General features: G+C 33.7%; 1 protein-coding gene across 2 annotated transcripts in view; it reads left to right on the plus strand.

Annotated features, from left to right (window-relative positions):
- Positions 1 to 17,432, plus strand: part of Bx (LIM domain-containing protein Beadex) — a 46,562-nt gene that overhangs the window by 20,765 nt on the left and 8,365 nt on the right. The window contains exon 1 of one of the 2 annotated variants that reach the window (XM_085200457.1): positions 9,041 to 9,153. The exons of the other annotated variant lie outside the window; for it this stretch is intronic. The gene's annotated coding sequence lies outside the window, so the exon portion shown is untranslated. Of the gene's footprint in view, positions 1 to 9,040; positions 9,154 to 17,432 lie in introns of those variants that run through there. 2 annotated transcript variants of the gene reach the window in all.

Here is a 17,432-nt window from a genome sequence, read left to right on the forward strand (position 1 = left end):
GAAAATGGAAATATTAAATTTCATTTACTCTAGTGAGAATCGAACCCACAATCTTGCTGCACGACTAACCCCAAACACCACAAGAAAACAAAATTAACAAGTAAATAGCACACCTCGAGTACCTATACAAACACAACAAACATATAGCAATAAAACAGACGATGTAGTCATCAGTAAAGCAATTTCTAAACAAATTACCGTTCAAATGAAAAACAATGGGAATTATCGGAAACGTACATACTCGTAAGTAGTTATTGTTGAAACCACACTGGCCAGAACTGTACCAATATTACGGTCAATTAATTAGCGCATCGGCTGACGCGTTCGACGGAGGCAGTAGGCAGTAGGTAGTAGGCAGTAGGCAGTAGGTAGCAGGTATTAGGTAGTAGGTACTTATCTAATTAATGTCCCAGAACAGAGCCAACAATACTGCTGTTATTATAATACCGCTGACTGCCGCTGATTGAGTTACCGACAACCTAATCTAATGAACGTTTGTGTAAGGTTGCTCTTGGAATATCGCTTTGTGTCATTCGAAACGGCTGCGTTTCACGATACAGTGTCGTAGTTCAGTTACACGTGTTGGATTTTGATGCGGTTTTAGTTTTGTTAATGTTAATGCTGTATACAGCAAGGTAGGTCGAGGAGATATAGGGTTAAGACACTCCGTTCCTAAATTTACGCAGCACTTCGCGACTGTTTTCATATTTCTTTTTATTTTCATATTTCTTTTCCTCGACCGAGAATCGAAACCACAACCAGTCGCGTTTACAGTCACCACTGCGCCACGATTGGCCTCAATTTTTAAATTATTATTCCTTTTATTTGTAAAGAAATATTTATTTATTAAATAAATAAAAACGCAAGACATCAGGAATGTAATCATATTCGCCGACAGAAAACATCGAACGACAATGACAGCAATAGTACAGCACGTCATAACTCACCTTCGACCTACGAAATTCAAGGGGAGTGCGGGGGAGCAATTTAGCAGCAATTTTAATAATAAGACCCTGGTATTTCTATTATAGAGGAGGAGATGCCGGGAGGCGATCAGGTGGGAACGAGGGGCTTAATAACCCCCGATTAGCCTATTGGATTCGCTATGAATGTTTGCTATTTTTTCTATATTGCTCTACGCACGTTTAAATGAAGCGGAAATTAAAAATAGTTTGTTTGTTCTATGCAGACTTCTATTTCCATTATTAAATCGACGGCGTAATATGTGTGTGGACTGCATCGAATAAACTTGGCAGACATGTTAATGAAATTATGCGGTTTCGGTATCTATGCATGACATTTAATATGAGATTGGTGTTGAAATTACTATTCACTATATATATTACATGTAAAATAAACTAGAAGTAATTAAATTAAAATCAAAAATTAAATTAGCTTTACGCTGTATCCCGCACAGAGCAAGGTAGGCAGAGGGAATCTAGAGTTAAGACACTCCGTTCTCCACTTTCTGCCGAATTCTGGATGCATTGTGTGTTGAGTGGCAGAATTAAACGCCGCAATTAGAACTAAGTTATTTATATGTATAGTGTATAGGTATCGTAAATAAAAACAATATGATTTTGATGAGTCAGTTAAGTTAGTAATACGAGTTTGCTGATTCCATATTAGCTCATATTGCAACATGAATTGTTTTTATATTTATGTCGATGCACTTACTTTTGATGCATAACATCACTTTGAAAAAGAATTACTAAAATAGTTAGTCATAAGAATTTTTAATTAAAAGTGTTAAAGCGTAATGTGCAGTGTGTTCCCTATACACGTATGGGTGGGGTGATTTTTAATTATTAAAATTTCTACGCCAACGGCGGCAGCCAATATTACTTTGACGCCAGTCCCGTCAGATATCATTGTCTATTAGGATTAAAAAATTAAGTCAAAACTTAATATTTAATCAGCTTCACGCTGTATCCCGCACACAGTATGGCAGGCAGAGGAAACCTAACGTTAAGACACTCTGTTCCTTATTTTCTGGAGGCATTACGTGTTGAGTGGCGAAAACGCCGCGATTTGCCTCAACACAAGAGCGAAGAAATCAAAATAGAAATTTAAGTAAGTATTTAATTTCCTCGTATATCCTATTTTTAAATTTAAAGTGACGTAAAGAATTTTGGGTCAAATCATCTAAATGAATATCGACAATTGGAAATTCTATAATGATTAATTTGACCCTATCGTATAAATAGTGTAGACATTAACAAACAGTACATCAATTGTATGTAAATATTTTACTCAATCCAAAAGAAACGAAACATTACAAACTAATATAATTAATAATTAAATATATAAAAAAATCCAGAATAGGTCGTCGCAGTTAAACGCGGGTAGCGAATTGAAAATAATAACGGAATGTTTTAATTTCCCTGCGAGTGACGGGTCACGTGCCCTGCCCTCCCCCTGGGCTCCCCCTGGGTCCCTGTCATCATCACTGCCGCGGACAATTAGCCTGCTCATGAGATTAAACGAGTACAGCGAATGTTGTCCCGATTTTTTATTGTTGAATGCAGCAAGTAGCTACAATCGTGAGACATAGTATCTCATGGGATATATTGTTGCTTTTGATTTTGACAGGCTTTAGGAATACAGTGGAAGTTATTACGAGAAGTCGGCCTTATTTTCTTAACGTGATTGGGAACAGTCTGACTATTCATGATGGTAGTGGGTTGAATCTTAACTCGGAGACATTTATGATCTTAAATTATTTACATTTTATATAGTCTGTAGGTCTGGATATTGAAAGCGAATAAATAGACATTATTATCTCTCTGTCAACGAGAAATCCTAGAGATTCGTAGAAATAAAAATAAAACCCAATTTTATATAAATAAATCCCGATTATCAAGTGCAATCATAATTAGTCTAATTATATTTAAATAATACTTTAAACATGAAATAGATTAAAAAAATATACGAATGCAATCTTTTTAAATCATATTAATCCGACAGCTGAGATTTCTTAACGTTATAATTTGATAGAGTCGTTTTTAGATGAGGTACACGAGCGGAAAATTAATAGCATTTGTTGCGAGTGTGAATACATTGCGAGTGGCAGCCCTGGCTATGGCATAATGCATGGATTAGGAGCAAGCACATTCAAAGCCCCATATAACTGATACCATCTTACGATATAGTCACTAGCTAGTGACACGGACGCGTAAAATATAATGTTACGAATTTAAATTTAAGAGTATATACGTATATTTGAAAGTAATTAATGTAACATGCCAGCAGCGAGCGTGAAACAGACATGGAACACCTGTTCAATAAACAGGGATTTCTCCGTATTTATTATGAGCTTATTTCTAGGAATACTAATTTGAAATACGAGCAGCACAACGAGTCGGCATTACGCCGGTTCTGCGTCCAGAGCTCGGGGGGTCAAAAGTCGGGCGTACAATAGATGCATTGCGATCCAATTAAAATTAATTAGCTTCAGAACACACTGTACAGGCAAGGCAACAAATCAACGAAAGATACAACATCGGATAGCGGTGTCCGTGGATAAGGACAAGTTGTGACTCCTGCGTGGCTACTGAGAAATAAATTCTAAATATTCCTTAATAGTGTCGCGATTTCCGTGGTCTGCCACTCATTTATTTTGGTCTGTTTGCTCGTGGTTTATTGTATGGATCAGATGTGTGCTTCGTTTTTCATGTTCTTCGTAACTTGGTTGGGTTATACTTATAATGTTTTTTTCATAATGTAATATGTTTATTTATATATAATTTTAAATATCTTTTCGATGGTAGCGATCACGACTTGTTTAATATCAAGTAATTTTAATATTTTCTTTTTTATTAACTTGGTGCTCTACATGTGCTTTTGATTTGTATTGCACTAAGTGAATTGTCGCCGTCGTGGCGCAGTTGGTATGTATATATTTATATGATATCATTATGGATTTAAATTACAGATCGATGAATGTTTTTAGAACTGTTGTAATATAGAACTACTGTTTCTCTGGCTGGTTAACGATTTTTTATTTAACCACTTGTTATGAAAATCGTTTAGAATGAGTGAGGTGACCCGTGACGTATCACTTATCTATTTTACTTAATTTTAATTTAACCTAACGTAATGCTACCTTATATTTGAAAAATAAAAAAAATACATGAAGCCGTCGCGAGCCTGTGGCACAAGCACGTGATTGTAACGCGACGTTTATGAGTTCGATTTCCACTCGGAGCATGAATTTTTATTTATTAATTTTAGTTTTTTTGCTCTGGTACCAAGGGAAAAACGCAATGATGAATTTGCAATGCCTCGAAAATTCAGCGGAAAGTGAAGAACGGAGGGTCTTAACACTATGTTTCTTTTGCCTACCTTGCTATGTGCGGGATACATCTTAAAACTAAAAAAAATACAAATGGAAACAAGAATTCATATGTTCTAGTTTTAATTTAATATTAAACATTAGAAAATAAGGCCTAGCATAATGCTCCCATATCAAATTGTATGTGTTATAAAATTACAAAACAGGCTATTTTGGATGTCAATTTATCATTGCGGCGTTCGGGAGGAGACGTTGTTTATCAAAGACGTAACGATTGCCAAAATAACTAGTGTTTCTAGCCAATGATTAATGAGACGCTATGTAATTATAATGTACATGTGTCGGTCGGCCCTCGTAATTGACTTCTTTATAATGAAGCCAGCTTATTAAAATTGAAATAGACGGCTTCAAAATAAGAAAACCCAATATAGAATACAATTCCTACTTATTTATATGTATTTGTTTTATTTATATCATTATACAGAGGCCAGTGGCGGCGCAGAGATGCAAGTGTGTGAACGCGACTGTTTGTGGGTTCTATCCCCACTCGAGGATGTGAGATTTTTTTTTTAAATTTATATTTCCATTTATTCGCTCTGATATTGAGCATCGTTATAAGTTTTTGTTTTATTTATATTATTATAATAGCATCTTCATTGATATAATTAGAAATTACTTTTTTATTATTTGATGAATGCCATGACAAGTTACTTTATATATTAAACGGCTTAATAAATTCCAAGTTTTATTTCCAGTTATTGCACTTATCTGTATCTTCTAGTGTAATTTAAAATAAAAAAGTTAAATTATCACCTCGGTAGGTACCTAGTCGTATCTGCTCATAATTATACTGCTATCAAATTTATTTCAATAGTTTAACCGAAACATTTATTAGTTCATTAGGCAATTTTATGTTAATTGATTTAATCTAAAATGAGTCTAATTAACATTGCTCGACGCGTTTATTTCATTATAAACTATGTGGTGCTATATTAACATATGTATATATTTTTCAATTTGTATTTACATATATCTATATATGTACACACGAATTGGAAAAGTGGGGAACTGAGTGTCTTAACACTAGATTCCTTTTACCTACCCTGCCGTGTTCGTGATACAACGTAAAGCTTTATATAAATAAACAAAGAATATATATCAATATATTGTCGACTAAAAATGAAGGCCATCAAAGTAATTATGTAATATCTAACAGACTCTTCAGGTGCTCGTATAAAAATCCGTGCAATTCAATTAGTTGGAAAGCTGCGAGGGCGCGCAGGGCAGGGCCTAATAAACATAATATAAATAATCTGTGGCGATAAATCTGCAGCGCTTTATGGCGGGAGTGGGTTGTCACTCCGTCTAATTAGCGCTAGTGCTGCTGTGGACGGGATCATGGCAGCGCTGAAGCGCTACAAATTATAAATGTTTCTTTTTTTTGTCATTTTTTAAATATTTGACAGTGAGTTGTAATTACTGTGACGGCCTTTTTAAGAATAATTGTTATAAAAAGGTTATTTGTAATAATTCTGTTATTTAATTTACTGTCAACATTTTAATGTAATTATGTTTATCATTAATATCTATTTAATAATTATAATATGACATATGTATTACTTTTTAAAATGACAGCTTATAGTAGTAATATAGTAATACATTTTAAATTAATTAAAAACGTCCAAGTATAACTCAGCGCTTAATGCGCTTTTTTGTTACCTGCTCTCGTCAAAGCACTCTTCATCAAGCTTAGTTAATTATGAGGACATATCAGCTTTATTATAATTACTCATTTTAATGTCGCTGCGCCTACAGTGTGGCGTGCCTTTTACGCCGTTACGACACTTTCATGTCCACGATGTGGGAAATAGAATATGATATTAGGTTTTTTTTAATTTCAACCCTTGTCATACAGCCTAAGTGAATTGGTCAGTATAATTTTTTTTTTCAAGAAGTATATTTTTTTATTAAGAAGCCTTGCACAATCATAGTATAAATTGTTTATAACTCATTAGGTAGAGTTAAGATGGCTTATTAAGTGAAACGATAAGACAGTTTACGATACGTCCATACATTATGAGAGTAAAAGAGACATTGATAAGATAACATGAAAAACTGGATATACCAAAAAGCTGAAGCGAAGCAGGTGCTGTATGCACTAGTTGAACTACCAACCGGTATCACATGCATGCACCATTACCTCCATAATTTAATTAGTTTCGAGTGATCATTTCATTAATAGAGTAGATATTTGGTGAGCGCTCGTATGCCCGCGGCTTTGTCAATTTTAATTAATACCCGATAGGTGGACCGAAATGTTGGAATTCTTCGTTAATTAGCTCTCTGTTCGAGATTTCTAATAATTTAATTAAAGGAGAGAGTTAATAAGCTGGCGTCCTATCGGTATTCCGGTTACGCGACGGTATTCGCGCGTCGGTCGCTACATTATATACGCTAATTGTAGACAGCTAGTGCGGGTTCTGTAGCGTTTGGATTATTGTTGATTGACAACTGAATTGTTGGGTATTTACTTTGATTATTTATTTTTTATTAATACATTTACATTTATTAATTGTTTATAGATTTGTGATTATTATTTATTCAGAATGTAAATATTATCATGAACATATTGACGAAGAATTCTTAGACAGAATAATTATTAATATTTATAATTGCACAATTAAATACAAATTTTAATAATAAATAAAACATTAATAAATTCTTCAAAGGTTTTTAAATTTTATTAATATTAAGTGAATATAATATGTTTAAAAAAAATAGTTAACTTTAATGATTGACGCTTTTCAAATTTATAATGCATAGCTATTTCACCTTACAGTAATAATAATGGATTGGTTGTTAGTTAACTCTTTATCTAGAAACTGGCGGTAGCGTTCAAAGTATCCGAAACCATGTTTTAAGCAAACAGGGATGCTAATATTTAAACTTACTTCTTTCCCACGGAACTACGGAACAATTAAGGTTCACGATATAGCTATTATGTACAGCTGGATTTAGTTTTTAAAATATTTTTAAAAATTACATTACTTGTAATACAATGTTTTATAAATTTATTTTCTTTATATAAAATTTAAGAATTGTAAGTAAAGATATCGTGAATTGAACTTAAACGTGAGAATCTTTTCACAGTTAGCAATTATCCGCAATTAACCCCTCAAGTGCGACTGATGCTTTTAAAAGCGATTAGGCAGTCGTGATCTTCGATTTGTAAGATCTCTTTTTCCACTTTATGCTGTTCAGAATGCTATGAAGAAAAAAACATAGATTTGGCCATAAAGCCACTTCACGCTTTTAACTTAAACTTTAAACTTTATTTTTTAGCTAGTTGGCAGCCATTATCAATGGTGATAAAGAAAACTTAGGCTTATAAATAGTTTAGAAATATTTAGTAAATTTTAAAAGATCTTAATAATATTCCCACATGTGTTATTTTTTCATTGCGCCAACAAAAATTCGTTTTGTAATTTTAGGGAAAAGTAAACGTTATCAACGTTATATGGACATCGGTTGTTTCTTTAAAACTATCTAGTAATAGTGTGGTTGTTTCACATCCTAATCCTGGGGCCGGCGCGGCGGGGAAAATGGTGGAAATTGAAAATAAACATTTCATCTGCGCCCCGGCACGCACTGCCCAAATTGACAATACAACCAATTTGCAGCCGCGCGCCGACCACCTTTGTATGGGAATTGAAAAATAATATTACCCTTTTTTTTTTGCAACGCGCACGTGCAATCTCGAAAATAAACTATGATTCTACGCCACTACTCATTTTTTAGTTCTAGTATTTATTGTATGGTCAGCAACAAGTATTCACTTGTTATTTACAATATGGTCCACTGGTATCCCGTTAAGCCACTCCGTTCCCTATTTTCCGCTGAATTCTAGAGGCATTGGATATTGAGTGGCGGAACTTAACGCCGCGTCTTATCTCAATACCAGAGCGAACTATAATATTAAATATTTCATTTCCTCGAGTGGGAATTGATCCCATAACCTGTTGGGTTTACAGTCACACACTTGTATCCCCTGCGTCATGACAGACCTCATAAGGTTCGTTTAGTTAATTATCATTTTGTCTAATTTTAAAACCGCATAAAATAATTTAATTAACATTGACGTTAATAATTAAATTAACGTCAAGATATACGATTTAAAAAATATATATGTACGTAGTATATAACAATGGAAGACGAATGTAAAAATTTCTATAGCGCGTCACTTGTGTTCGCTATTAGGAGGATAATGTTGTAAATAATAAAGTCATTCAGTAAAATATGATTGTTTACATTGGTTTTTGTACACTAAAAACAATTTTCCTCTTACATCAATTAAATTAGCATTTATTCTTCTTTGGAATTACCACTTTTACCTTTTATTTATTTCTATTAAAAATAATTTAAAATGCAAAAAATATCCTTAGCCTTATTAATTATTTAATTTTTACTTTATAAGTAATATAATGTAAATATGCTTCATTATATTAATTAACCATAGCTAGGTTAACAATTAGTTAAGAAAGAAATAATTAAATTGTAGCATTATTCGACATTTCTATATAATGTAGGATTCTGTAGGGATAACTATTGTTGTTATCAGCATGTAATTAGTTATTTGGGAACAAATACACATACAGACGACTCATTAAGGGTGTTATCAGACAGGAAACCGCGATAGAGCTCGTGTCGCTCCGTCCATTCATATTTCATTCAGTTTTTATTAGAATACGACACTGTATACACGTGTTTTGATATATTCAAAGACTTGGAAATAAAGTACATTTTTTAATTTTTATTGTGTTAGTATAATCGTATATAGATTATTTCGAAGTTATTTAATTGTAAGTAATTATTTTTAATTGTTTTTTTTTTGATTAAGGAAAATTATTTTAAGGAATGTATTAGGGCGTCGTGGCGCATGAAGCATAAGCGTGTGAATGTAACACAATTCTTGTGGGTTCAATTCCCACTCGCGGGAATTATTATTTAATAATATCTTCATTTCTTCGCTCTGGTATCAAGACAAGCGCGTCGTTGAGTTCTGCCACTCTACGTGCAATGCCTCGACAATTCAATTCTGAATATACCGTAAAGCTGAAAAGAATGTATATAGGTATGTCAAGAATTGTAAAAATATATTTTTAATATAAATAATTAAAATATTTTGATAAAGCTATGCATATTATATGCGATATTATGAATATGCGCACATGTACGAGTACATTATGTGTAATGTACTTTAATAGATTGAAATATGTAATTAAATTTTATAGAACATAAAGTGTATCCGAATAGGAATGTTGTTAGTACCTATTCATCTCTGATCAATTAGAGCAACGTTTAGTTTAACTAAGGCAAGTTAATTTTTTTTAGAGGTCAATCGTTTCGCAAGGTTGAACTGACTAATTTGACTGATAAGACCATTTGTGGATTCGATTCCCACTCAAGAAAATAAAATATTTAGTGCCTCCATCAATTCGGAGTTCACGGAGTGTCTTAAAACTCTGCCTCTGCGTAGCTTGTATATATAGAGTGAGTTTTTATATTATTTATAAAAAATCGCTATGTAAAAAAATACCCATTATTATTGCAGTTGTCGATTATAAGAATGCTTGCTTTACAAATTTCGCAACATGTTTACTAATTAAGCTGTGCAAGCGAAACTGACACTGCTATTACATTGCAAGTCATCGAATATGAAACAATGAAACTTAATACTAAGAGTGACCAATATAAATATATCCATCTAAACAAAAAAAAAGAAAACTTTTATAATTTATTACTTTATAATTTAGTAGAAATGTAAAAAGATTGAATCAAATAGGTTAAATGTATTAAAATGAATCCCCACGAATAAAAGCAATTTTCTTCCAGCCCTACCCACTCATGTAATGTTACTTAATTTAATTAATGTTGCACATAATTCTGATTAAATTATAACTAACTATGAGTTTCACCTTCTAACGTGAGATCGCTGCATCGGTGACCGGACACTTCGCCCTAACTTCTCAATTGAACAAAATTGCATTCTATTTTAAACTGATGGTTCAAGACTATTTCTGCCGCACGTTATATATGATACTGTCTATACTCCTATATAAGTCAAGTATCAAGATTGATATATGCATCTAGTCTTCTCTATATATTATCTAACGATATACAGCAAAAATAGCAATCCTGTAAGAGATCATAAATAAAACATCGAAACCAATACCTTCCGATAGCTTTTGTCTAAGCTAATAAATGTTTAATAAGAATTAGGTAAAAGTGGCACTCCCTAGATAGCTAGGGGATCTTCATTGCATTAGTGAAGGCGACTGCATAATGTCAGAATTGACACACGGCCGGGTATACTCTAATATAGTAATATTTTTAATGGACACAGGCAAATCAAATTAATTATTATATTTTTCATTCACTTTATTGTATATTGATAGCTTCGGAAATTAAAGAACGATGTTATAGATAAAGTTGTATATAGAAATAGAGATTAATAAAGTAAATTGAATGGTAATTACATATGAATAAGCGTATAAAGTTTCTTTCATAAACGACTGCGCGACTCTCCTTTATCTCCGAACAATTTACTAGATTACTTCTGCCAGAAAAACTCGTTCTCTAATAGATCTACATCTCGATTGAATTTTAATTGAGGTAACGAGGGAGTGCACTTCAATAATGGACTAAGTTAATTATAAAAAGCAATTGATTTAAATCGGGCGGTGTCGTGGCCGCGGTATGAGTAACAGAAAACTTTTCAATTTCACTAAAAGGGACTGGTTTGTGTCTCAGAAGTCTCGTCTGGTTATCGGCTTGTAATGTATGAACTTACTCGCCGCGGCTTTATTTTATAACTCACTTCTCGTAATAGGCTGCGAATTGTTTTCATTCACTTTGCCGATGTCGCGAGTGGTCGTGGTCGTTTTGACCATTTTTTAAATTGTTTGTTGGTTGGAAGATACGTAGGTACGTCTCATGGTTCATACGTACAGCGAGTATTAAAGGAATATAGAAATTTAATAGTCATAGTCCATAAACATGGTTCATAAATTATCATGACAACGATTTGGAACATTTTACAACAGCCATCAAAGATTCTTTACGATCGATAGCGATGGTGACTGTAGTATGTCCCATAATTAATTTGAGACGTTTGTTTTATAATGTAATAAAAGATCAGCAATATCGGCTCCAGATAATATTATTACTACATACTTGCGTTACATTACTCGTATTATATTATATGTTTTAGTAATCATAAAAAAGCTTTCGATTTTATTAAAGCTAGATAAAAAGTTGACATAAACGGATCAGCGGAGGCTTAGGTGGAACCGGTCGCGTGTACGCGCCAACCTGTTTTAAAACGATGCTATTAAATTAACGATTTAATTAACTCATTGAATTTTATAGTTTAGCTTAATTTGAATATTTAAAATTAAATGCACGACTGTAACAGTGGAGGTCGTATTTGTATTTAGTAAAAACAACAAAGGTTTAAGTTATAAAACACGACTTTTCCGGCTGAAATTGAGTTCGACATTTGAAATAGATAAACCGATATCTACCCGTTATAGAGCAAACTTTATAGTTTTGTTTTTGGCAGTTTTGACACCGCTTCTGTCTACTTATTTGTTCTTAGAGTTGCATCCAACTGATATGAAAGTTTTAGTTTGCTGGACGTATCTCTATCTGAGTATCACTTACTTTAGCTGTCATGGGGTTTAGTATACTTAATTTTTAAGTTCTATTATTTTATGTATTTACTTAACTTACTAAAGTTTTGCCATAAAAAGATTTATATTGTTAATTCTCTCCATTGATAGTATTATATTTGTATCCACATTCAGTAATTTAAGCATTTACACTTAAAGTTTACAGTCAAATTCAGAGATAGAGTTGGGGCATTGTGTTGCTCCTTGAGCCTGTTGACGGAGACACCTGAAAACAATAAACACGAAATTGCCACAATAATCGGCCCCCATGATCAGCACAACGAGCCCCAGACAATGGGGCAGATTACGCGATAGGGGCTTAGCCGAATAGCAGCTAACTCGATTATGCGGCCATCCGTGATTGTGTTTGAGCCTATTAATGTTTGAATTTCGTTATATTATTGCGGCGGCCGGTATCGCCGGTATCGTCGGTAATCCAAATATGGTTTGGCATTAACGAAAATTTGCTTTTAACGCACGTTTGACTACTAAGTTTTTGCGGTAGTTTGAGTCTTGAATCGTCATAGTAGGAATTTTATATAGTATATATGATATTTCATATCGTGGGCATAAGAGGGAATGATTAATTATTTTTTTAATATTTCCATTTCACATTGAGTTCTGCCACTAAAATTCGGCGGAAAGCCTTGATAGTAAAACGATCGCTTCAAGAATCATTATTCATTACGCGGCAATGGTTGAAATAACAATAGTGTTTAGACACTTACAGACATAGCAGAAAGTGTGAGACAGAGGGCGCAAGCCTACCAGTGCTAGATTAAAGAACAACTTAAAGGAAAGCAATCTGCTAAATAAGTACCGCTCGCTCTATGTGCCTCGTCGTGAAGGATACTCTACTTACATTTTTAGCTTAAAATTTGTTTTTTTTTTTAATGTGTTACGTAGAAAAAATATTACTTTTTAAGCACTTTTAATAATGGTAATAAAATTAATATATGAAAACTAGTATACTTTTAGGATCAATCAGTATAAAGAAATATAAATAAATTAAAATTTAAGCATATATAAATATATATATAAGACTAGTGGACCCGAGCGCGGCTACGCCCGCTTGAACTATACGAATATTTATTAAATATATTTATGTTATTTATAAATTATTTTCAGTATTCAATAGAGAGATGCGTTAAGCAAGTTCATTTTGGGTGACGTTTTCTAACAACAAACTTTGCAAATCGTTGCTTAGCAACGCGACGGTTGTTATTAACATGGCGGAATAAATTTCATGTCAATTTAATTAGTATTTAAATATATTGGTATATATCGAAAATATTACAAATATGAGAAAAAAAGTATCCTATATTCATCCCGAGACGCTCAAGTATCAGACAGACAGACAGACAGACAGACAGACAGACAGAGTTACTTTCGAATTTATAATATAGGTATGGATGGATGATTAGGATTTTAAATTATTATGAATGTTAACTAAAATAAATTTTAAAACAAAAATAAAATTTCATTTTAACAACATTTCTTATAAGACCTTAAGCAGAACTTATGAAACGTCGTGCGGAGGAGACAATTAGTATGGATACGTACAACCAAGAATCATTTTTAATCGGAGGAATGTTAAGCATAGTCCAAGACAAGTTAGTTGGTTGAATTATTTAGCCCGCCTCGTTACTTTAGCTGTTTCCGCAGGTGTGGCAATCATATTGTCTCCCGCACGGGGGACGGAGGACGAGGGAGACTGCACCCTCGTCGCGCTTATTCTTTAATCTCGCTGATGAATTATGATTAGCAGAGTGCACTCAATCCTATTACAGTCTGCCTTAAATGGACTCAAAGATTTCCCTTATTAGCTCTTCACTAGTTTACTAATGAGAACCTGTTTTATTAACACTTTTAACCATTTATTAATATAATTGAAAATTTATTTAAATGACTATGTAGCTCGACAACTATGATTGTACGTACAGCTATTACTTCTCATATAGAAATTAATTTGTTCGACTGCAACTTTTGTTCCACAGTTAAATGCATTCGGAACATGCATTAAAATTTTCCGACAGCACAACAAAAACCTTTATGGGCCGCGCTGCCGCGTAATAGCTCGCTATGGGACCACAAACTCCGATTATCCAAACACACGGCTCCCGAAGCGCGCTGTGAAATTTTAACGTATAATTGATTATGAAGTTGGCCACTAATGGGCGAAAATAGTTTCTAATTTGGAGTGTGGCGGCAAAGCGTAATTGGTCTCGGACCGCGTCTGTGTTAATCATTAACGTCGGTGCGGGAACCCGACGTCCCGACGGCCCACACGCGGTATTGCCACGACAAGCCCGTATCTGTATGGAAGCGAGATATAGCGGGCTAATATAGTGTCGTTTTGGTCTCTCGTTTTAAGTGAAGTTAAATATACGTATAATACACATATATAAGAATTTAATGTAATTGAATGAATCTGTAAGTTTAATAATCAGCTTCACGCTGTATCCCGCACATAGCAGGGTAAGCAGAAGGAACCTAGTGTAAAGACAGTCCGTTCCCCACTTTCTGCCGAATTCTGGAGGCATTGCGTGTTGAGAGGCAGAATTCAACCCCGCGCTTTGCCTCGACACCAGAGCGAAGAAACGAAAATATAAACGCAAATAAATATTTCACTTCCTCGAGTGGGAACCCACAACCGTCGCGTTACAGTCACACCCTTGTGCCGCTGCGCCATGACGGCCTCTGACTGAATCTGTAAATATTCCGCATAGTTTTATTTCCTCCGTAGCGCGGCCACTCGTTAAATCTTAATTCGTGCGTATTGACATTCGAAAGTCAATGCTAATGGAAGGCGTGAGCTTTTTTGCGCCTAATCTCGGCGGCTGCATTCGCCACGGGTTGTTTTGGGAGTGGTGTGCCATGTCGCTGTCACTTCTCCAACACTAATTATTCACGAAGCCTCGCTTCGTGGCCTGTCCACTTTGAATCATTTTGATTTTTTACTTTACTATTTTGTACTACTCTAATAATATTTGAATTGATTATAATAGTTGTTTATTTATGAATGCCATTTATTATTGGAATGTATTTTAATACTGCTATAGTAAAATTGTTAATTTTTGAATGCTTTTGACCATTTTTTATCCACATCTCAGTAACGAAATTATGATTTTATATTGTGATTTACATCGCGACATTCGTCGACAGGAAGCGCGACACAAATTGACACGACTGTCCGCAATCGTCCGAAATTAAGTTAACAGAGTTCGTTCAAAATTAAATTCTTTTCAGTCGAGTGTAATCGACGGTCTTATTCAACAATGTCCATACGATCATAAAACTTGTTTACGTTATTAAAGAAGAAATATGACAGTGAAGTCATATGAAAGTAATGGTTGTGAGTAATTTGTAAAATGCCACGTGAATATTAAATATTGCAATTGCAACTTGTAATTTAAACACTGCCCACTGATTTATAATCTTTAATTTCAACATTGTGAGCAATATTTCACACGTGCGCGCCATTGCATTTATGTATTCTATTTATGCGCTATTATAATTATATTCATAATACTAAATTATTCATTTAAATATATACTTAATTAAATACGAAAGGAGAACGGAGAAAATGTTTCTCCATTCTCCACTCGTAATGAGTCACTCAATTGTAGCCATCACCTAAATTTTGATAGGTTCGGATTTGATGCAAGAAATGAAGATTTGGACAACCTAAATTGTATTCTAAAATAAAAACTTTTGCAATATATATAAAAAAACATATTTTAATATTTATTTTACAAAGTGTTCAGTTGATTAGTTTTCGTAGATCGAATTGTCACAATTTAGAACGCAGTGTGCATGTTTCCGGTCAATATCCGGGGCCATTATTTATGGTCTGGTCCAAAACATACAAAAATGAGCGACTCCCGCCATTCGTCACGGGCTCACAATGTCCGTATTGTTTCAGGCAGTTTGTTCTTTACCGGATTCGTTCTGAACTGGAAAGTATGTCGCACCAACTTTTCTCAATCACCCTTGCCAATTTTGAAATACACCAGTGTTTTTTGTTCCAATTATTCAGGTGTTTGTTTGTGCCCAAATCTTTGTGTTCTTGGTCTGAGTTTATTTTATAATATATTCTTCTTCACTTTTCCCATATTTGGATACATATCGTATCAACAGATGGTAAATTCTTGCAGGGGCACAAGGGTATGACTGCGAGCACGAGGTAGTGGGTTCGGATTTAGGTTCCCCATGCCTATTCTACTACATTCGGGATATAGCATGAACTCGAAAAAAAGAAAAATATTAGTGTAAAATCAATTGAATAGAACTTTAATAAAACATTGTCGTAAATGTTAGATATTCGCTACATTATTTTTCCATCTCATCTGTATAGTCCTTTAAATAACAAAACGAAGCACGTATGCACTTCCGCAGTCGCCAAATTTAATTGAAAAGTGTTCGTATTTAAAGTGTTAATTAAGCGTGACGACGACGGCGCTCCGTGCTTCACTTTATTGCTGACCGCGGGCCAGGTTTTTGATCCGACTGGCTTGAATTACTGTTTTTTATTAGCTCATTCGATATTTTAAGTCATATAATTTGCTATAGTTCGGAAACGGAGTCGTGTTTCACGTTCCCATTAGTCGGTTGACTAGTTGTGCTAATTTTTTTTTGTTATTGTACTTGATAAAGTTTGTCACTAGATTTGGTTTTTTCTGTAGTAGTACTAATGATATATAACCTTAAGTTTTTAATGAATGCTGCTTTTAAAAGTTTCAATTAATATTATTTTTACCTTCACTTGCATCCCGCATATAGGATACCTAGCAAGGACACTGCTATCCTTGCTTCCGCCCAATTTTCGAGAAATTACGTGGTTAATAGTGGAAATAAACGCTCTGTCTTACCAGAGCTAGAAAACGAAAATAATTCAAATTTACGATTGGGAATCGAACTCACAAGCGTCGTATTTACAGTCACATGCTGCGCTACGACGGCTACAAATTTATATTTTTACTTATTTTTAACTTATAAAATATTAAACTAACTTATAAAAGTTAACTATATTAATAAAAAATCGCAGTAGGGAACTTTAGACTTGGCTTGATAGATTTTATTACTTTTTTAGGGAAATCTTCATTGAGACTTGGCTGATTTTTTACAAGATATTTTTGTGGGATTTTATTTACATTGTTTAATAAATTATATTATTTATTTAAATATACTTATTAAATTTAACAGCTGTCAGAATAAAGACTCTTACAACACCAATAGATTTTTATGGGCTAATTTACTTTTTATGATATTATTGTATTTTTTGTTTAACATCAACATTGACCCAATTTTTATTATATAAAAAATATTGCCTTAACCAACTAGCAAGACAACTGTGATTCAATATCAATACAATTTTTTACTGTAGTTTTTGTCAATAAACTAAAATA

The sequence above is a fragment of the Heliconius melpomene genome, chromosome 17 (assembly GCF_056956725.1).
Source record: "Heliconius melpomene rosina isolate 202511_hmr_F chromosome 17, ASM5695672v1, whole genome shotgun sequence".
NCBI classification, from domain to species: domain Eukaryota; kingdom Metazoa; phylum Arthropoda; class Insecta; order Lepidoptera; family Nymphalidae; genus Heliconius; species Heliconius melpomene.